General features: G+C 37.9%; 1 long non-coding RNA gene across 1 annotated transcript; it reads left to right on the top strand.

Moving 5' to 3' along the window:
- Positions 1 to 6,189: 6,189 nt before the first annotated feature.
- LOC131859668 (uncharacterized) lies at positions 6,190 to 7,493 on the top strand. Its single transcript, XR_009359275.1, has 5 exons — positions 6,190 to 6,667; positions 6,764 to 6,832; positions 6,928 to 6,996; positions 7,089 to 7,202; positions 7,318 to 7,493. It is a non-coding gene; the product is annotated as an uncharacterized LOC131859668 (long non-coding RNA).
- Positions 7,494 to 24,375: the final 16,882 nt, after the last annotated feature.

Genomic DNA, 24,375 nt, shown 5'->3' with positions numbered 1-24,375 from the left:
AGGTCATTTTCTGGCTAGATCGCTTTCAGTGGGCTGGTGTATATGAGCTTTTTCTAGCTTTATGACATAAATGGCCGTGCACCTACTGGATATGATTTCTTAGCTATTCGTACCAGGTGAGGTGAGATAGCGGTGAGAAGTTGAAATATAAAAAATTGTGAAATATAAAAATCAATCACCGATCACCACTTTAACATTTAGTTATTTACTAGCTTTTAAACTAATAGAAATGTATATTGTTGTGTTAATAGGAACATGCCAATTATATGGATAAGGATTTAATATAATAATATTGAAGTGGAGAGGGAATATATAAAATATTAATAGTGAATGTAGGTGTAGCAATGATCATTTTAATTTATGAATGTATAGAAAATGATGTAAATAAAAGTGAAATGAATATGAATGAGAATATAGTCATGAGTCAAATTTAACATGAGTGTACTACTTATCATTAAGATGGTAATCATAAAAGTAAGTGGGAAACGTATGGATATGTTAGTGTATGGATATTTATCTCAATCTTAATATTCTAAACGAACATTTTCTTTTGACATTATTTAAACTTACATCTTTTACACACTACATTTTCTTCTATTCTTGCAATTTCAGTCTTATACACATATCTTATTCATTCTAATGGTTCTTTCTTTTTTTTGAAAAAGAGGGTAAAAAATTATTTAGAAAAATAGCAAGAATACAAAGCAAGGGCAAACAACCCACACAAAGAGCCACACAACCCCAAGGGAACAAGCCCCAAGGAACCAGCCCAAAAACAACTACCTCTCCTAATCATCCTCAATTAATCTATCCAAGATGCCAGAATATTTTGGAGATATTCCACTCCCCCAAGTTCTCCATGGCCCATTTGGCCAAACAATTTGCAAGTTTATTCCATTCACGAGGGATATGACTAAAAGAGATATACTCCAGGGATAAGCATAAATTCAAAATATGCCTAGCCACCCTAGCTCGCTGCCAATTAACATCCTCCATACAATGAGCATTCAACATATCAATCGCAATTTGTGAGTCAGACTCACAAGCAATCCTTCTCCAACCAAAGGCATACCCTTTTTCAATCCCTTGGAGAATAGCCATGGCCTCCATTAGATTATTAGAGTGAACCCCTTTAAAAGTAGAGAAAAAGAATAGAAACCTACCATCACTACTTCTGCCAACACCACCAATTCCAACAAGACCTGGATTTCTCCTAGAGGATCCATTCGTGTTCACTTTTAGAACCCCTTCAAGGGGAGGGAGCCATCTCCCCCCTCTTTAAACTTTTTGCCTAGCCTTCCTCGATCTCCTGCCAACCAAGGAGTTCAAGACATTGTCAACAAGATTTAATTTCCTAACAATATCCATGTCGATCACATCCACTGGTACCGATAGATCACACTTAGCAGCTATAGTTTCTCCAAGTTTACCAACAATCTTGTGCCACAAAGGGGCACTTTCCAAGGTCGTTTCTTGAAAGATTCTCTGATTCCTCTCAAGCCAAAGAATCCAAATGATGAAAGAGGGGCCACCGGCCCAAGCAATCTGAAGGGAAGGTGTCTGAGTTGGAGGTCTACCCATACTATCCCAAAACTCCACCAGAGAGGTGGCATGAACACAAGCGTGGTTCCAAATTGCCCACCAGAGATGCCAAATCTCCCTTGAATGGGGGCATTGAAAGAAAATATGAGGAACACTCTCAACATTGTTTTTACACAAGACACAAATCGAAGGCCCTTGAAATCCACGTTTACTCAGATTATCCTAGGTTAAACATTTATTCCGAGCCACCAACTAGAGAAAAAAATTGCACTTAGGCCATGAGAATCTATTCCAAACCTGTTTCCACCAAGCAATACCCACGCTACCATACAATTTTCTATCTAACTCCAGGTACCCTAAAGAAACCGAAAATTTGCCCTTTAGATCAGGACCCCAAGCCAAAGTATCGCTCTCCATCTGCAAAGTCTCCCAACAAGGATTCTAGCAAGCTCCTAACGATTCTCCTCAGAACCACCCATCGGCCATTCCTGGGGGTCTTTCCAGCAACAAATTTCCATTTGACCTTGGTATTTAACCTTCTTAAAATCCTACACCTTACACCATCCAACATCTACAAAGAGGTTGAAGATGTGGAAATTGGGACATAATCGGAGGATGCCCATCCCAAGAGTCGTACCAAAATAAAACTTTAGTACCCCTATTACATAACCAAAAGAGACCATCCTTAATAAGCTTTTCCCCTCTCTTAAGAGCGCCCCAAATCATGGATCCCTTCCCCACAAGAGGATATCTAGGCACTTCACTACCACAAACTCCCCGCAAGTATTTATGTGACAAAATTCTTGCCCATCCCTGATCCTGAAAAGTACACCAGCTCCAGTATAACTTAGCAGATAAGACTTAATTATTTATCCTAGCAGGATAGAGCCCTAAATCTCCTTCTTGCTTTGGTCTACACATTGAGTCCCACTCAACCAAACTCCACTTAGCCGAGAGCAAATTACCATACGAGAAATTGACGCAACAAAGCATCAAATTCCTTAACAAAACTAGAAGGGGCTACCTGCACAAAAATTTTGTAAAGAGGGAGGGCCTACACCATTGCCTTCAAAAGAGTCACCCTACCAGCAAAAGTGAGCCAATGGTAGGTCCAATGACTAACCTTCTTTCAAAACTTATCCAAAATTTCCTGCACCCCAAACCAAGAGGAATCCCCAGATAAACCAAAGGGAGGGTGCCAATATAAAATCTAAGAATGTGAGCAATCTTGATCTAGATGAGCCGAGGAGTATTTAAAAATATGGACAACTTATCTTCATTAATTCTTTGTCTAGAAGCTGCCAAATAGATGTCCAAAGTACGTATAAAATTAACTGCTTCATTAATCCTAGCCAATCCCATCAAAGCCATGTCATCCACAAACTGGAGGTGTGAAGAAGGAGGCACATTATCACCCTATCTCCAACCCTGAATCAAACCTTGTTGACCCTGAGACTTAATAAATGCCAAGACCTTCAGCCAAAATGATTAACAAATACAAAGAGAGAGGTGTTGATGTTTGTAGCTACGTCAGATTCCTTCTAAGGCCGACCTAGCATATGAATGACTAATTGGCCTATCAGCCTTAGTCATGATGGATGCGCGAGATTAAAATATAACTTGTATTTGGACGACCTTATAATAGAATGTTATATTGGTAAAGGGTCGACCCACTATGAAAGGGTGCCTCTTGCATATATATACAAGGTGTAAATGTCATTCATTGAATTAAACACAATAAGCAGATTGAATGCTCATAGAAGAGCGTAGAAGACAAGCAAGTCGTCACGTAGTTGTGCTCGGGGGAGACAATAACAGTATATTGTCTATAGCTCAGAGGGCAACGTTGTGTCATTGCCCGTGGTTAATCGAGCACATACCATTTAACATGGTATCAGAGAGAAGGTCCTAATCCTGGCTTATATTCAGCTACGTATCTATCGCCAAATACCATTAGAAGATTAAATTGCAGAAGTGAGAGCAATATCAACCTTATACAATAGATACATTTTCAGTATTGGATCTTTGGCGGGAGCATGGAATTATCATAATACACCAGATAAGCCCGACAAGCATCCATTCCGAAAGCAAATCCCTATAATTCATGTGGAGATCTAACTAAACTAATCAGAATCATTCATGTTCATCATGAACGAGTATATAGAGCCTCAATTGAAGAGGATAGAGAGTAGAGGCTATCACTCAGTATCGTGGGCATTGTGTTATACGGAGCCATTGCATATTGATCAAAAAGATTAGATTCATGTTCAGGTGTGGATTAGCAACGAAGAATATCGTGAAAGTGAATATCTCGATTTCTTATCCAGTCAGGATCATTCCGAGTGGGAAAATATTGTAGGCACAAACTATCGGGATCCTAAGGGAATCGTACCAATCTTAGAACACCCCTATCAAGTGCAAGCATATAAGACATCTGCAAAAGAGATGAAATAATAATATCTTTTGTATCGTTATTAAAGGGAGTCTTATGTTTTGAGTCGATTATTTTATTTGTGCCTAAGCTTTCATCAAGAGTAGTATGCAGAAATAAGATTATCAATGGAGCTTAATATCACTTTAGCGTGGAATGCATCTGGAAACATATCAGTGGTTCCTGGTATCCACACGTTTCCCTGTGTGTTATGGGCTCTTGGAGAAAGTGATTTATGAATGCTTTGTGGCCTTGTTTCCTATCGCATTGAAGGACAATAGCTTGTAGCGACGATTCTCTTATTTGGCGTGAGACTATATTGATCGGATAAACATATTGTTGTGTGACATTAAGAGATATATCATTATGTGAAGCCTGTGAAGACAAAAAGAAGAGTTGATGTTTGGTATTGATTGTTAGGAGATTATGGGGTAATTGCACAAAGATGGTGGTCAGAAAAGTGGACACCACCCAAAAAAAACATGGAAAAACAAGCAGCGCGTACGCTGTTCTAAAATTTGAATTCACCGTGTATGCGCTTAGGTTTGTTATTCTCGAGCCTAGAGAAGGTAGCGCGTACGCATTGCTTTTAGGAAAATGAGCGCGTACACACTACGCCTAGGAAAATAAGCGTGTACACGCTACTTATAGGAAAATGAGTGCATACGCACTAATAATCCAAAGATAACCGCGTATGCGGTTCCTGTTAAAAAAGTATTTTTAAAAAAATTGGGTCTCATTTACCCGTGAATAGCACGTTTTTACTTCATTTTTTCTTCATTTTACCTCATAAATCGCGAACAGGGTGCTAGATTTCTCCTCCAGGCTATGGATCAAGGTTAGTTTTTGTTTATTTTTGTCTTTCTTTCCTGTTTGTTCAATTTGTTTTACATTTTGAATTTAATTTCATTAATTTTGATTAGGTTTTTTCATTTTTTGTTTCAAAAACTAGATTCTTCTAATCCACAACAAGAACAACCAAATGCACCTCCTGAAAACCCACAAGAACAACCCCCAATTCCTCCTTTTGACCGCACACCTGAAACACGGGAGCAATTAATTAATCAGTTAGGACTAAATACGTCTAAAATCAATAGACTGATTGTTAAATTGAAAACATCTGAACTTGAGCATCATCAATCTCTCGCCACTAGCCTAGAAACATTAGCTAGTGGTGCCATAGTTGTTTCCACACAAATTACAAAATGGGGAAGTTTTAGGGATAGGTGTCGTCAATTCTATGCCGATGGGCTATCATACGATAAAGTAAAAAACAAAAATATTACTAAACAACAAATATGTGCCCTTTTCGTTGATCCCAAAACTGGTCAGTCATTACCTCTTAATGCAAAGAGGTTTCCCATACATTGGTGTACCAATGTGCAGATGAAGAATCTTTTTTGGCAAAGGTGGTGGATGGTCTTTGATGATCCACCTTGTAATAATTATGAGGTGCCATTATATTTTTTGAGAAAAATATATTGTGAGTTTGTGTTCAATGTGCGCCTAAACTATTTTGACATGAGAGAGTTCCATGGTAGAGGTGGTGGCTCTACCCAAGATAGACCTGGAGCCCGTAGGCGATTACCCACGAAGAGTTGTCGCCCCCTAGCACCCAAACCCAAGGTGCATCAGGTTGTCCCAGTAGAGATGAAAGATTCAATGGAGCTACAGACTCTTCAGGCGGCCACAACATTGATTGGTGCCATCATCCAGCATGGGACGTCATTAGCACACCCTATTGTATTGGATGATGAACCATTAGGTGGCGACAGAGAGCCCATCCAGCATATGTGTGTCAGTTGCTCGGGGATAGATGATGCAGCTGATGTAGATGGATCCTCATCTCATTTGTGCATGATTTGCGGGAGTAGATGTCAGGCCCGCACGGCTGAGGATTTCACACTGACAGATGATTTGATGGACATAGTGTTTGCCCATGAGCGACAGACACAGGTGTGTTGATTTGAATTCATAGCATTTTATTTATCAGTCACTTTAAATTTGTAATTACTTAAATGAATTTTCATTTATACAACGATTTAAATTGAGACAAATAATATGCATTTCAAGATGCAGCAGTGGTATCCCATACTCCTCCCCCAGTTACTATAGCTGCAACTTCGATGCCTGAGCTATAAATTTTGTAACATGTTAAAATAGAATAGTACACTTTGAGTTCAAAAAAATACAAGATATACTAACTATCTTTAATGCTTGGTCCAATTTTTGGTTTGTAGGTGTTGACAGGGGATGAAATGTCCCAGATTGATGACATCACGCTCTCGGTGATCGATTTTGGCCTACAAGGCTATACAGTATCATATTTTGTACAACCCTTTTTATGTATTGTTTTGATGGAATATGCAAGTCATTTCATTTTAGATTTTTAAAATTATGTTTAATTTATTATTTGTACTAATATCTCATGTTAATTTTGTTTTTTTAGGGTACCCCCTCCGCGTCTAGGGCTCGTCCTAAGAAAAAGAATTCCTCGAAGACACCAAAACGTGGGAAGAAGGTAATTGAACACATTTTTAGTTGTACAATTGTTTGAAAATGTTGAAATCAATTATTAGTTGGGGTTTGTAGATTGATTAGTGTTTTTTGTCTATTTTACATGTACAACGGCCATTGAGCTATGTGGATTTGTTGAATGCACCTGATTCGCTCGTGGATCAAGAGAGGGCAGAGGTATGTATCTCTACTTTATTTTCTTGATTTCATGATTATATGCATGCGTACATGTGAACTTGTGATATATTATAATCTTATAATGTTTTCATACAGGAAATATCCATACCTATTTCATCAATGGCGAACCCTCCTCTGTGCACTGGAGAAGCATCTCAAGATCTGGTACACTTTTATTTGATATGTAAAATTAATTGTTTTAACCTTCAATACTTATCATTATATTAATTGTATTTAATCTTTGAACATTTTTTGTATAGGTAATAGCGACAGTTTCTACATCGATGGTGAGCCATCCTCAGTCCATTGGAGAAGCATCTCAGGCACAAGTACGTCATTGTTCTCTATATTATAGCTTTTAAGTGTTTTTGATATATTTATGTTAGTACATTGTATTAATTGTACATTTAATCTACAATAGACCCCTTCGTAGTACGGCCATAATGTGGATCCATTTAAGCATGTCTTCAAGAAAACTCCTAAGAGTGACAAGGAGAGGAGAGCGAAGACATTAGCTCCTAGATCGGCCGATGAGGTAATCTACATTTCAATTGCAAAAGAATTATAGTTAAATGCATAGTTATGTTGTTAATTGTGAACTATTTTCTACAAAAGAATTCTAACTCGGCTTTTGAATTGTGGTTTTGTAGCCATCTACAAAGTCGCGTATTGCATCGAGGAGGCTTGATTTTGATGATCCACCACAAGTTTAGGATCATATAGTGTTAGTTTTGATCATAGAATGACCAATACATGTAGATATATTCTACATTTTTATTGTATATCGATTTGGACATGGCATATGCCACATTTTTGTAATGCTTGTATTGACTTGGCAAACATGCCTTTTTTTAATATATAAATATCGATATTTGATCCAATAAATGTGTACTAAGTTCATTATTTTGTATTTGTTGTATTTTGTGGTTGTCTTTTTATAAATTTAATTGATCATTTGCCTATGTAATCAACAATATGAATATAAACAACAAAAATATATGATATAAAACATTGCAATCGTGGAATATGATTTGATAAAATTTCTAAAATGTTTAATTAACCCTATAAAACTCCTTGTATTCAGTTCATTATTGTGTATTCGTTGTATTTGGTGGCTTCTCTTTTATAAATTTAAATCAATATTTGCATATGTAATCAACAATATAAATATAAACAACAAAAATCAACAATATGTGTAAAGTTTTATTCAATTGCAATAAAAGAACAAATTATATATGTGAGAAATTTATATGATTATATTGTCTGATAATCTGATTGTTTTGTTGCAAGCTGAAGGAGAGAGATCGTTAATATTTTTATATGTCTTCTCCAAATGATTTATGTCGGGCTTTATATGTTTTAGAAGACCAGTCAATAGATGTCTTAACCGGTCATGTCTTTGATCGATCAAGGCACCTATTGATCGGTGTCTTTCCATATTGCACATCCCGATTTCGGTTATGTTTGGTAACTAACATTTAATACTTAAACACTCGATTGAAATGGTGTTAGTTATGATGCTTTGTTAATGGCCCGATTATAAATGCTTTTCGGTATGAACTAAACCCGATAACAAATTGCATTACATATGCTATTGGGTTAATACCCCGATAGCATATTAATGTTGATTCATAAATGAATCGACATTAATATGCTATCAGGTTATTAGCCCGATAGCATTAAGATCAACGCTTAACTATGTTAAGCAAGTCGTCGATCTAATCCTTCTTTATCCAATGCCAAAATCATAATCATGATCAATGTTACAATTTGATAAACATATTCAGTTCGGAAAGAATAAATTAGATAATCTAATAGCATAGATGAATAAACCATAACAGAATAAAGGAGATTAATGGGTTAGAGAAGTCTTATCTTGCAGAAGCTACTAATGCATTAACACTCTTAGCTTTGGAAGATAGATAAAGTAACCTGCATCACATTTCTCTTTCATAACCAAAATAATGTCAGTCTCCAAGAATATATATCATCTATACATATGATATGAAGTACCATCAGGACACAAGATACAAATATAAAATATCACTCTAAGTATGTGACATAGAGTATCACCTAACCATGTGATATAGAAGATTCATCATTTCTTTATGACAAGATATCACCTGAACACGTGATATCACTATTGCCTAAACATGCAATACTACGGATAAACATATAAGGATGGTTAAATTCTCATCTTATCCAGGTTGTGATATGTGCACAAACATTTTATACAATTGTTTTACCACAACACCATCATGGCACATCCATGACATACCAGAGATCCAACATGATAACTGGTTTAGAGAATCATAAGATCGTCACCTTATGATGTCTGCATACAAGTGTTCATAAGCTGAGAGATCGTCACCTCTTAGATATGAACACAGGGGGTGAAACCCAAAATGTCCCAACATGACAAAAGAAGTTTACACATTAAACATCTTACTTACAAAGCAGATTACCTTTCTATCATACCTAAACCTTTTCTGAAGTGATCAATCTTCACTCTGGAAAGAGGTTTGGTCAAAATTTCTGCAGTTTGATCTCATGTACAAACATATTCTAATTGAATTACATTCCTGTCAACCATATCTCGTACATAGTGGTATGGGATCTCAATATGTTTGGACCTGTCATGTAATACTGGATTTACTGAAAGTTTTATGCAACTCTGATTGTCACAATGAATAATAGTAGGTTTCATAGGTTCTCCAAACAATCCCACAAGCAACTTCCTAAGCCATACTACCTCTCAGGCAGCCATAGAAGCTGCAATATATTTGGCCTCGGTGGAACTTTGAGTTACAGAAGACTTCTTTCTGCTGATCCAAGATATCATGGCTGAACCTAAACTGAAACAACACCCTGAAGTGCTTTTTCTGTCAGTCACGTTGCCAGCCCAATCTGAATCTGTAAATCCGTGTAGATCTATATCAACTTTCTCATATTTAAGACCAAGGTTTAGGGTACCTTGTAAGTATCTCATAATATGTTTTACTGCCACCAGGTGTATCTCCTTAGGTTCACACATAAACTGACTTAGAGCATTAACAACATAACAAATATATGGCCTTGTATTTAATAGATACATTAGGGACCCAATCATCTGCCTGTACTGAGTAGGATCAGTGGACTGTGATTCTACTACTGCTTCTTTAAGTTTATGTAAGTTGGTTTCCATAGGAGAGGTCATGGGCCTACAGTTTAGCATTCTAAATCTCGTCAAAATGTCCAAGGTGTACTTTCCTTGGTTTAGTACAATATTATTGGAATTCTGCCATACTTCTAACCCTAGGAAGTAATGAAGTAGTCCCAAGTCCTTCGTATCAAATTTTGTGGATAAATCTTTCTTGCATTGATCTATAAGGTGATCATCTCCTGTGATTAATAGGTCATCAACATAAAAATTAATATTAGCATATCACCTTTATTTCTTTTGTAGTAGAGATTAGGATCTGCATCAATTTTAGTGAAACCTAGTTTTGAGAGATAGGTGTCAATTATTTCATACCAGGCCCTGGGAGCCTGTTTGAGCCCATAGAGAGATTTCTTAAGTCTACATACATGAGACTCTGCATTATGAATTTCAAACCCTTCAGGTTGCTCTAGGTAGACTTCTTTTGAGATCTCACTATTTAAAAATGTTGTCTTAACATCCATCTGGTGTAACTTCCATCCCTTTGCTGCTGCAATGGCTAATACAGCTCTTATCGATGTATATCTGGCAACAGGTGCAAATGTTTCTTCATAATCTATTCCTTCCCTTTGTGAGAACCCTCTAGCTACAAATCTGGCCTTGTGTTTTTCAATACTGCCATCTGCGGCATGTTTGATCTTGAAAAGCCATTTAGATGAAACAACAGATTTCTTAGTTGGCCTAGGAACAATCTCCCAAACATCATTCTTCATAATGGATTGATACTCTTCAGACATGGCATCCTTCCATACTTGATGTTCAAGTGCATCTGATACTTTGTTTGGTTCAACTTTAGAGAGATCATTCATAAGGGCAACATAGCTAGTGAATTTATTAGGCCTTTTACTTTCCCTGAAGGTTCCTGAAGGGGCAGCAAAGTTCTGAGCTTCTGTTACAGTTTTGGTGGCCCATAGTGGTCTTTTCTTGAGTTTTTCTCTAGGTGGGTTTTGAGTTTCACCTATAGTCTCCTCAGGATTCTCCCTCTGAAGCTCAGGAGTAAGATCTTCTTCTATGTTAGGAGTAGGGATATAGATTTCAGGTTCTATTGCACTTTGGGCTCTTTTGAAGGCTGAGTCTTCTTCAAAGATTACATCCCTACTGAGTTCAATATTTATATGACCTTGTATTAATGCCTTGGACAAATGTATTCCATCCACTGGGCAACCCATCTAGAGCAATGAGTGTTAATTCTTTACTCTAGATCTCATAATCAAGGGTTGCAAGTTCATCTCTTAGGGTTGATATTCACATGAAATAGGAGTTGATTGTCTCCCCTTTGTTCATCGTGATATGATTTATCTCTTGTTTCAATGCCAGAGTACGACTTGCATTTGGTATCTCAAATGTCCTTTCAAGTGCTTTGAACATTTTGTAAGCTGTCTCTTGTTTCTTTATGATGGGCATTATGTTGTTTCTTACCCCATCAACTATTATTTTAATAACCTTTTCATTTCCCTCAATCCATGTTGTTTTGTCAAGTTCATTCTCGGGTGTTGCACTTTTAGTTTGAACATATGAATCAACTTTGTTTTCTCTCAAAATCATTTTGATTCTAAACTTCCAAGCTGAGAAATCATCGCTACCTCCGAGTCTATCTTCGAATCTAATAGCACTGGCCATTTTGGAAATGTGATGTAATATATAATTTTGTTCTTGAATTATTCAAAAATTGAATAGCCTCAGATTCGATTAGCCTCGCTCTGATACCATGTAAAGTTTTATTCAATTGCAATAAAAGAACAAATTATATATGTGAGAATTTTATATGATTATATTGTCTGATAATCTGATTGTTTTGTTGCAGGCTAAAGGAGAGAGATCATTAATATTTTTATATGTCTTCTCCAAATGATTCATGTCGGGCTTTATATGTTTTAGAAGACCGGTCAATAGATGTCTTGACTGGTCATGTCTTTTAGACATGACCGATCAAGGAACCTATTGATCGGTGTCTTTCTATATTGCACATCCTGATTTTGGTTATGTTTGGTAACTAACATTTAATACTTAAACACTCGGTTGAAACGGTGTTAGTTATGATGCTTTGTTAATGGCTCGATTATAAATGCTTATCAGTATGAACTAAACCCGATAACAAATAGCATTACATATGCTATCGAGTTAATGCCGATTCATAAATGTATCAACATTAATATGCTATCGGGTTATTAGCCCGATAGCATTTAGATCGACGCTTAACTATGTTAAGCAAGTCATCGATCTAATCCATCTTTATCGAATGTCAATATCATAATCATGATCAATGTTACAATCTGATAAACATATTCAGTTCAGAAAGCATAAATCAGATAATCTAATAGCATAGATGAATAAACCATAACAGAATAAAGGAGATTAACGAGTTAGAGAAGTCTTATCTTGCAGAAGCTACTAATGCATTAACAATATGAATTTAAACAACAATATTTGTTTGGTGCGAGAGCACCCTCGCGCTCGCAATGGTCAAATTTTGTTCGTCATGTGCACAAACCAACATCATGAGCGCGTCCAGGTGGGAAGATTTATGCTAGGCATGCCCCTATCGTGCATCCCAAAGCGTCAAAATGTCGAGTCATACCATACCAATGCAATCTCTCAAGTGCCCTGAGTCCAAAAAACTGTCAAAATTTGACGGACTGTTTCTTCAAATCCAGGACACATATGGTCGATCCGTTTGAACCTGTGGGGTCGCATGAGGATCCTCTACAAGTCCTATCTCAGTTTTTGATGACTCGGAGCCATTTTCAATTGGTAGCATTTTTTTGCCTGCTACAAAAATCGTCAGTTGCATGCAATGCAAAGTTGCAAGATTGGCTAGAATTGATTTGGTTCATCGTGTGCACAAACCAACATCACGAGCACGTTCGGGTGGGTAGCTTTACGCTACGCATGCCCCTATCATGCATCCCAAAGCGTCGGAACATCGAGAGTCATACCCATACCGAGGCGATCTCTCAAGTGCCATGAGTCCAAAAAATTGTGAAAAATTGACGGACTATTTTTTCAAATCCAAGACAAATATGGTCGATCCATTTGAACCCATGGGGTTGTGTGAGGATCCTCTACAATGCCCGATCTCGGTTTTTGACAACTCGGAGCCATTTTCAATTGGTAGCATTTTTTCGCCTGCTGCAAAAACCATCAGTTGCATGCAATGCAAAGTTGCAAGATTGGCTAGAATTGATTCGATTTGTCGTGTGCACAAACCGACGTCACAAGCGCATTCAGGTGGGTAGGTTTACACTAGGCATGCCCCTATCGTGCATCCCAAAGTGTCGAAATGTCGAAAGTCATACCGTACCGGGGCGATCTCTCAAGTGCCATGAGTCAAAAAAATTATCAAAATTTGACGGACTGTTTCTTCAAATCCAGGACACATATGTTCAATCCGTTTGAACCCGTGGGGTCGCGTGAGGCTCCTCTACAATGGCCTATCTTGGTTTTTGATGACTCTGAGCCATTTTCAATTGGTAGCATTTTTCGCCTGTTGCAAAAACCGTCAGTTGCATGCAATTCAAAGTTGCAAGATTGGCTAGAATTTATTCAGTTCATCGTGTGCACAAACCGACATCACGAGAGCGTTCTATGGGGGCAATTTTACGCTAGGCATGCCCCTGTTATGCATCCCAAAGTGTCGGAACATCGAGAGTCATACCGTACCGGGGCGAACTCTCAAGTGCCTTGAGTCCAAAAAATTATTAAAATTTCACGGACTGTTTCTTGAAATCCAAGATACATATGGTCGATCCGTTTGAACCCATGGGGTCACGTGAGGCTCCTCTACAATGGCCTATCTTGGTTTTTGACGAATCGGAGCCATTTTCAATTGGTAGCATTTTTTCGCCTGCTGCAAAAACCGTCAGTTGTATGCAATGCAAAGTTGCAAGATTGGCTAGATTTGATTCGGTTCATCGTGTGCACAAACCAACGTCACGAGTGCATATAGGTGGGCAGTTTTACGCTAGGCATTCCCCTCTCATGCATCCCAAAGTGCCAGAACGTCGAGAGTCATACTCTACCGACACAATGTAGAAGTTGCTTGACAACCTTTTTGACAATTTTTTTGACAACAATGACAATTTTTGCTCAAATTGTATCTAGTCTCAATGTATGACCCCTATGACCCGATAATGACTCAATAATTCTCCATGATTATACAAGAATTAAGAATTCTCGTGATTGACCAGGGACACATCACATATACTCAAAACATAGTCACAAAACATTGTCACATATTATTCAAAAATTTGCTTCTAAATATGGTCAAATCAGCTCTTGGCTATTTGATTATACAAAAAAATGTCTTACAAATCATCTCATGGACTTTTATACAAAATTTGGCATTACAATATGTGCGTTTCAACTCATCGTCATTTTAATATACAAATCATCTCATGGGATTTTATACAAAATTTGGCATTACAATATGTGCGATTAAGCTCATCACCATTTTAATATACAAAATTTGGCATGTACATATGTACAAATCAGCTCATTTCCATTTAAATATACAAAATTATGCCCCTAAACATGTAAAAATCAGCTCATGGGCATTTATATTACAAAAAATGAATACAGAACAATTCGTCGATGATTTATAAAAAATTCTCAAAATCATTCTACTCTAAACCATAGAATCAATCAAGTGAGCCTTCAGGATCGGCTCTAACCCGTATTGTGTCAAGTATTGCCTCGTGGTTAGATTCACAAACTTTCCATAAAATCTTGTTATGAGGTCTACCATGATACTTCATCAAATGAATATTTGTTGCAACAACAAAGTTAGAGAAATGAAGAATATGTCTGTGTATTTCAAAGTCCTTGAACAACCAAACATCAGAATTCTTGATAGGGTATCTCCGAAGTCATGTTCCTGTCACAACAACAGACCCTATTGGGTACTCAATACCCTCTCTGTCAATGATTGTGGTTGTCAATTTTCTTTCTGGCTCAACACAACGACACAAATAGTAATCTATTCCTTCTTCATTGTTCTCTTCTGTAACAACTGCATACACATGACCTGCATTTTATAAAGTATTAATTAATACCAAAAATAAAGTATGATGTACAACAAAATGAACCAAAAAGAATACTTGCAAAAAAATTAACTCAAAAAATCACCTGAATCCACTAGGTCGAATACATGGTCAAAATCCACTGATGTCTCCATCTGGCTCAATTGTAGTGCTTTGAGAATTTGATATGAATCAATGGGGACCAACAGTCTACAAGACCATTTGTCAACCCACTCTTGTGATTCACATTCTTCCTACAAACAATACATGCATGAAGAGAAAAAACATACCATTTGTCTCGTATAAATTACCAATGAACTTGAATTTGAACTCATAAATGAGTGCATGTCACTCGATCCTGCAACTGTACAACAATCTAGATAGTTTTCAATGTTAGATTCAGTGATCAAGCAAAAATATCTATGAACCATTGATGTACCTGGATTACCTGGACCCATCGTATACTTACACCATCGCACAATTGTTTCTGCATCTATCAACTCAACACCACCTTCGTGCTTCAATTCTTCTCTAGCTAGGGCTATTTTCACACATGCTCCTGCACCATCATGCTCTCCCTTACCATGTCCAGCCTCAGTGAAATTCCAAAAATGTTGTACATCACTTGTCATATGCATCCTTGTCAACCAACAAAACATCCTTGCATTCTTGAATTGTGCGGTGCAATTATCTGACCATATTAAGTGTCGGTTGTATCGTATGTTCCTTTCCCTTGAACTATCATAGAAAACTTTAAAGCATCCTTGTACAAACTCTGATGAATGAGTACGATCATCACTTATGTAGAAGTGATATTCTCTTACAACCTTTCTATCCTCCCCTATGTTATCATATGCATGCATGAATGCTATGTGTACAAAAATAGAAACTTGTGTAGAGTGATAATACATAGATTGCACTTCATTTTGAGGTTGTAGTGTATAATTTTCAACGAAATCAACGATAGAGACAATGGTGCCAAGAGGAAATGTGTCCTTACATAACTTGAATTTCTCATCTAACCATCGAGCTCTATGTGTATGCATTATGTACTCATAAACTAGTTTCTCTTGAAACATTTTCATAAATTCAGCTACACATATATCATTTTTCACTAGCTCACATCTCTTCAAATCATTTCCATCTTTAACTCCATATGTGACTGTCTTATATTTTCCAAAAGAAAATAGTTTCGTACCAATTTCATGTGTGCTCTCCAAATGTACGCATCTTGGTAAACGTTGCAAACCACCACATATAGCACAAGAACCTTCCAAAAAGGCATCTTATAATAAACGCAACCATGATGTCTATTACATAGCACACTTGAAATAAATTATCTTACCGACTTAGGAGGTGCTTGTATATTACATTCCTACAAAACATCATTAGTGTGCAAAGTAGAACAAATATGATGAAAAATATCATAGTGCATGGAAAATTCAATATGCATCCTACAACAACACGTGGTGCGTACATGATTAATCTTAATATATAAAGGTTTTGCCATTTCAAAAAATCTTTGAGAAATTCTTATTTGAGGAAACTTTTGAAGGAATCTTTCATAAAATTTAGTTTGAGTCATATCCAAATAGTGTTTGGCATGTGGCTCACGATTCATAGACCCAATTCGCCTTCTAACAACATCTCTTTGGTTGGGCGAAACTCTTGTGTTGTCATGCCAAAAATTTTCAATTAATGTTCTTAGTGCACCAACAACAACCTTGTCTTTGCGTGGTAGTCTACCTGAGAATTCCCAAAGAGAATTATTGTTAGGTTCCTCTATTTCTTCCCGCCTCTTTAATGCTTTACTTAATGTTGTTCTACTAGCGTTTAATGACTTATTTGTTTTGCTTATCAAACGATCTTTTTTTATTTTCTTGCTCATTATGGTTGATGTAATGACACGTCGAGTAGCATTAGAATATTTAGTATGTCATTTTGAACCAACAGCTTGATATGCATCAAATAGATTTCTCACAATAGTTCTTTCACTGCTACTTTCAGATCATCTTAGGCCTAGAATTTTCATTCTCTCTAAAATTCAAATTTTTAATCATTTGAACAATTAATTGACATCTTGCGGTTTGATTTAAGTTTTCAAAATAGTTTTGACATATTCTTTTAACAATTCTCCTACAAGTTCGTTCATTCATTTTATTGGGCATTGGCTTCAATATATTCTCATCAATGTCAATTAGATACCTTGGTTTCCTACGAATGATTCTAGGAGGTGTTAACATCGATGCATTATGTACATTCAATTCATCAAATAGAGAAGGTGTATGCTCATCATTTAATTGATTATTCAATGCGGTATCTTCTTCAATTGCATTAGGTTCATACGGTAAATCAAATGTATCTTCTTCAATTGCATTAGGTGCATTATGTTCGTTTGGTAAATCGAATTGATATGTTGAGGATGACATATCTTCTTCTCCCATTGTTCTTATGTCACGCAATTTCTTCATACGCTTCCTTTGTCTTTCCTTTTGAGCCTCTCATTGTTCCATTGTTCCTTGCTTGTTCTTTCCCTTGGTTGATATCGGTTGTCCTAAATAGAATCATATTACATATATATGTAAACAAAAGTTAATAAACAAACAAATAACCATAAATATGCATCTTATCACTATTTTTTGGAATCAAACTATTAAACAATCACAATACTATTGACAAAACTAATAAGAACAACAATTCAATCATTTGAAATCATGCAAAAACAAAAAATTCGCTTACTTTTATGTATAAAACATTGATAGAAGTGCAGACAGATCCAGTGGGGCCTTCAACGACCTCAAAAACTTCTTTTGAGGTCGTTGAGGCTCTTGGGTAACTAAAACTATGCCTGTGTACCGCGTACATGCTACATTAATAACTGTGTACGCGTTGTTAGTCCATAAAATGTTGGCAAGCCCAATGGTATTATTTTTTCCCATTCTGTACTAATAAGTAGTGTGTACACGCTCCTAAGCCTAAAAAATGTTATCGCGGGGTAGTGAATAATGGGCTCAGTACCCCGTACGTGCTTACAAGTAATAAGTACTGCATACGTGCTCCTACGCCTTAAAAAAGTTATGGCAGGGCAGTGAACTAATAGTTTCAATACCCCGTACATGTTATTGGTAGTAGAAAAAATGTGAATGAAAAGGGAGGGAGGGAGAGAGAGAGAGAGAGGGAGAGGGGGGAGAGTAGGGGGGAGGGGGAGGAAGAGAGAGAGGGAGAGGGAGAGGGAGAGGGAGAGAGAGAGGAGGGAGAGGAAGAGAGAGAGAGAGGGGGAAGGAGAGAGAGGGAGGGAGAGGGAAGGAGGGAAGGTAGAGAGAGGGAGGGAGAGAGGGAGAGAAGAGGGGAGAGGGTGGGAGAGAAGAAGGGGTATGGAGGAAGGGAGAGGGAGGTTAGGGTGGAGGGAGAGAGGAGGGAAGGAGAGAGGGAGAGAGAGAGAGGGGGGAGGGAGGGAGGGAGGGAGGGGTAGCGAGAGAGAGAGAGAGAGAGGGGGGAGGGGTAGCGGGAGAGAGAGAGGGGGGAGGGAGGGAGAGGTAGAGAGAGATAGAGAGAGGAGGGGAGGAGGGAGAGGAAGAGAGAGAGAGGGAAGGAGCGAGATGGAGAGAGAGGGAGAGAGAGAGAGGGGGAGGGAAGGTAGAGGGAGGGAGAGAGGTAGAGGGAGGGAGAGAAGAGGGGGGAGGGAGGGACCTATAATGACACCAAATAGTGTCCTAAGGGTCATATGGCATCCTATGACCCCTTAGGACACCATATGGTGTTGTTATGTGTCGTATGGTGTCTTAAGGGGTCATATGGTGTCCTAAGGGGTCACGGGACACCATATGACCTCTTAGGAAACAATACGACCTCTAATGACACCTAAGGGGTCATAAGGTGGGCTAATAAAATGATATATTGAATTTAAAGTTATGAATAGAACATCATACAATAGAACTTCCGTAGTTTAGTTTTGATATAGCTAAGTGTAAGAGCTTGACCTAACCCTAAGAGTACTGCCTAAGTTCTAAAACATATGATGCTATTAAATTTACTAGTTTATAGGACTGATCTCGATTGTGACTATAGGAATTACAGAAGAAGAGAAAGAGGGAGGGAGAGAAAAAGAGAAAGAGGGATGGGGTATGGAGGAAGGGAGAAGGAGAGAGAGAGAGAGAGAGAGAGAGAGAGAGAGAGATATCGAATCCAGGACACAATATGACCCCTAACAACATCTAAGGGGTCATAGGGTGTCCTAAGGGGTCATATGACACTATATTATCCCTTAGCACACCATAGGACCTATAACGACACAAATAGTGTCCTAAGGGGTGATAGAACACCATATGACCCTTTAGAACACCATATGGTGTTGTTATGGGTCATTGGTGTCCTGAGGGGTCATATGGAATCCTATGACCCCTTAGGACACCATATGGTGTTGTTATGGGTCATATGGTGTCTTAAGGGGTCATACAGTGTCCTAAGGGGTCACAGGACATCATATGACCTCTTAGAAACAATATGACCTCTAATGACACCTAAGGGGTCATATGGTGGGCTAATAAAATGATATATTAAATTTAAAGTTATGAATAGAACATCATACAATGAGACTCCAAGCGAACAAACAACGAAGCTTCACTAAAAAGCAAGTGTAAGAGCTTGACCTAACCCTAAGAGTACTACCTAAGTTCTAAAACATATGATGCTATTAAATTTGCAAGGTTATAAGACTAATCTCGATTGTGACTATAGGAATTACACACTTGATTTCTTTCATTGGTATGTACCATTCCAAACCGTTTTCCAAGTGATGATCATCATATACTACCACTACCATGCATACAACAAACTTTAATTTCTTTAGGTGACAGGCATTGTGTAACAACATGGGAACTCTCGCATACCCACCACTATCATTCTCCAGGACATCATCTGTGTTACTCTCCCTCTTTCTCTTCCTACGGGTTGTTTCCTTTTGAAAAACATATTGTAGGTACTATGACTCATCATGTTGCTTTGTTGACACTATTTTCCACATCTGCTCATTAAAAACACATTCGAGAAAAATATTGTTGTAGGTTTCCTTGTTTGTCACGGTAATACACTCGTGGTTCAATTTCAAACCCTATTCCTCATATTCAATATACACACACAAATCCATTGGTCAATTTTCTTAGGAGAGCATACACGATAAAAATCAAAGAGGAAGTTGCAGACAAGAAATAAATTCACTTACTTCTATAGAAGTGTAGACACAATTGCAGTAGGGTATGGAGGGAGGGAGGGAGAGAAGAAGAGAAAGAGGGATGGTGTATGGAGGAAGGGAGAAGGGGAGAGAGCGAGAGAGAGAGAGGGATGGGGTATGGAGGAAGGGATAAGGGGAGAGAGGGAGGGATGGGGTATGGAGGAAGGGAGAAGGGGAGAGAGAGAGAGAGGCACCTTGTATGCGTTTGAGAGGGGGAGACAATACACTTACACGTGTATATATATACTTAATATATCATATATATAAATATTATATATTATATGTATATACACATATTATATATACAATATCATATTATACACATATTATATATTACATATATTATATGTATATACACATATTATATATATAATATCATATTATACAATAGCGCGTACGCGCTATTTATAATAAAAAGAGCGCTTACGCGCTGTTTATAGTAAAAAGAGCGTGTACGCACTGCTTACACCATAAGTACCCCGTACGCGCTTTTGACTGTTTAGGCTTGGAAATAGGCCTGGATGACAAAGCTACGATTTGGAACTTTGATTTCCCTCCATTTCTCTCATTTTTGACATGTTTTATTTTATCAACTTGGTTTATCGACTTTGTCATCATCAGGTTTACACTTCATCAAGTGTGTATTTCTAAAATTGCCCCCATATTTTCACCCATCTTCTGAGCTTTCTAACTATATAAATTTTTTTCAATTTGAACAACAATAACATATTATTATTGAATTTCTTTTACCAGTGTCTCCATAGCACCATTTTTTGAATAACTTTTGATATACTTATCCAAATTTAAAAAACTTTATATATTATTTTAGTGCCCTTGATTGTTTACAATTTAAAAACAAATAAAATTGTATTTTAGATTTTTTTAGTGCAACTTATGCTTCGCGCACGAACAGGTACCTAATTTTCAGGATGTGCTCGATTGGAAAAATCATAAAAAAAAAATACTCAACAAAAAATTACAAAAAAATACAAATATTCTAGTGCTCACTCTTAACTATCTTTTTGCCAAAGGATACGTCAAAATACTAAATCTAACTATGACTTTTTTGATGCACACATCAGACACTATGTTATGTTTTTCAGAAAAAATCAGGGTCAATTTTTTGTGCGCGAAGGATTTGACCCCCTTAATCTTATCCAATTTTGAAAAAGTTTAGTACTTTGGAAACTGGATTCAGAGTACTATAATATTTGTTCTTTGATTATCTTCATATCTTGAGTGGATGACTTTAAAATTTTGCCTCCAAGTTTTGGTTCACCTGATTTCAGAAAATAAGTGTCCACTTATACCCCCCTTTTTGACCACCATCTTTTTGCACTTATCCTATTCGATCTGATGTTATCTCACTGACAGAGATTTAAATATATTTGCAACTAAGTGACTCCATTTTGTTGGTCGATATTGTTAATTCTGGGCATGTTGTTGTAAGCCCTCAAGCTAATGCGGCACTTGAAGAAAATCATATTTAAATGAGATAAGTATTTCATACTATAGCTTGGATAATGAATCATGTATGCTTCATTAGATGAACTATTATTAATCTCTTCAAAATGCTTTCAGGATGGACCAAGAAGCATAAGAGATTGCATTCAAGGAAGGAAGAACTTGATGCTTGCTGCCATGAGATTGAGTTGGTGGCTGAAGATGTTTATTCGAAGAGGAGGAATCAACATTGAGAGGAAGTCTGACAATCCATCAAAGGCAACCTTGGATAAGGAGGTCAAAAGGTTGATATTAGATTCAAAGGGAGTCTGACACTTCATCAGGAGCACTACCTTGGACAAGGAGGTTAGAAGGTTGATATCTATTTCAGAGGGAGCCACACCATCATGAATATGTGTTAATGCATTCTTCTCTGCCAGAGAAGTTTGAGGTGCAAGCCCTTGTTAATGCATTTTTCTCTGCAAGAGAAGTTTGAGGTGCCAGCCCTTGTTAATGCATTCTTCTCTGCAAGAGAGGTTTCAGGTGCAATCCCTTGTTAGTGCATTCTTCTCTGCAAGAGAAGCTTGAGGTGGAAGCCCTTGTTCCACCCTCTGGGAGTAGCCATGGTGGATCCACCCTCTAGGAGTAGCTATGGTGGATGCCATGTGAGAGACTCAATGACTTAGCACTTGTGTTTATTCACCCTCTAGGAGTAGCCATGGTGAACGTCATGACAAAATGATGACATCGCATTGAGTGATTCTTGTAATGGTGGGAAAATGGTGAATGATAGATCAAGAAGGAAACTACCCTTTCCCTCAAAGAGAGATGAGAGTTTTGCTATCGATTACCATTCAAGCACTTTTCACCATGGTACATTAGAAAGAGGAGAGGATAATTCACTAGATTCAATCTCTCCACACGAAGATGGTAGATTGAATTCTGAATAAATTGGGAATGCTAAGTTGATCCCCTCTTTCTTGTTTGACTTGGAAAGGAATTAATTGAATTATGTATTGCAAAAGTGACAAAGAATTGGTTGTAACTTGGGATCGGAATATGGGATGAAGCTATGCACCTAGATCTGGTAGTAAAATGTTGAGATGAAGTTGCCTTGCGAATTTAAGGAAATTTTGTCTGGACTGTGGCGGGAATGTACATGGTCCTCCGAAAATTCCATGAAACGAAAAGGGTTTTTCCGCCTCTGCAAATGAAACCTGAATCCGAAAGTACAACTACGCACCTGCAACTTACACATAGAAAAGAGAGGAAAATGGGTTGGGATTGGGGGTTTGCCTTTAGGTCAAACCCCAGTTTTGGAATTAACCAAGTAATGAAAGAAAGTATTTGCAAGTAGAAGTAAATGAAAGACTGAATTGTAAATCACCTCAAGGGAGGTTGTGAAAGCAATGTTGATAGAAGCACTCGTGTGGAATTGAATGTTGAAATCAATCTCCTCTTCAATGGTTGAATCCTTGACTTGAATGCAACACCTAGCCTTGAAGGAAGACTTGAGAATGCTCAATGTTGGAAAAGAAGGCTTGAATGCTTGATCGCTTGTACACACTTGAATCTCTCCAACTTCAACTTATCCAACTTATCAAATTTCCCCTTATGCAAATGAGAGGAGGAATTCCCCTTCAATACATCTTGGTGGATTTGAATTTCATCACGGGTCGACATCGGGGGAGTTTCCCGCCCGAGGCACAACCAACAATGAAACCCTAGGAAGGGTCCTGCCCCAAAATAGGGTAGGGACACAGGCGTCATGCCCCTGTCCTGGGAGGACAAGGGTGCCACACCCCTATCTAAGGGTGGGGGGGGCAATGGCATCACACCCCTATCCTACCCCTTTCTCCAGGGCAGAGTGCGAATGGGGTGATGTAGAGGCCAAGGAAGAAGCTATTTCCGCAAGCTGAGCAATCTTCGGTCTCTAATCAGGCTAGAGGATTCAAATTTGCACGTGTGAGGATCCTATTGCAGTCAAAAATTGCTAGGGTCGTAATTTTATAACACTACATTTAGCCCCCACTTTAGTGGGAGTATAAGTGTACGCCAATATTGTCGATAAAGTTCAAGGAAACAAGATTGAAAGACTTTTACCATGTCAAGGAGGCAAGATGCGCTAAGCCCCCAGTGGACTTAGGATCCTACGACTTCGATTGACAAAGTAAAAGGGAAGACTGAGAATGGGAGAACCATGACAGCAAGTAGCAAAGTTCCCTTCACTATGAGTCATGAAAGAAAGGATACAAAAGATTACAAAGCAAAACAAAGTTCACTAAGTAATTCTAAGTATCACAAGGAGGAAAGTATGAGCAAAGTGTATGCCCCCACGTTAAAGTGATTGCACGCACCTTATCGAGAGCGATTACTTTAAGGTAGGATACACCCAAGAGAGAGAGAAGAGAGGGATTATTTTATTGCAAGGATTTAGCCCCCAATCGAGGTATAAACCAAAGGATAATGAACACAAAACTTGAGGTAGTGTCACTTTCCTCGAGGTCACTATGTTGTATGATAAGTCATGTATATCATGTATGTATATGCATATAATAATCTTCATTCCCCAAAGAAGGACACTACCTTAGAAGAAAGGGAAGAGAGAATGTCTTTTGAGTCAACATAAAAGAGACCAAGAGAAGATCTCAATGCTTTGCATCATCCCCAAGTAGACATTAAGGGAACAATAGAAGAACAGGGCTACACATAGAAGAATGGTCACAAAGAGAAAGAAAGGAGAGAGAGAGAGAGAGAGAGTGAGTGAGTGAGAGAGAGGATCTACAGTGCTAATATTGCTAATCTAGCACGACATCGG

Source organism: Cryptomeria japonica, chromosome 10 (assembly GCF_030272615.1).
Source record: "Cryptomeria japonica chromosome 10, Sugi_1.0, whole genome shotgun sequence".
NCBI classification, from domain to species: Eukaryota; Viridiplantae; Streptophyta; class Pinopsida; order Cupressales; family Cupressaceae; genus Cryptomeria; species Cryptomeria japonica.
Note: the sequence above shows the minus strand (reverse complement) of the source record. Positions and strands in the feature narration are given on the sequence as shown.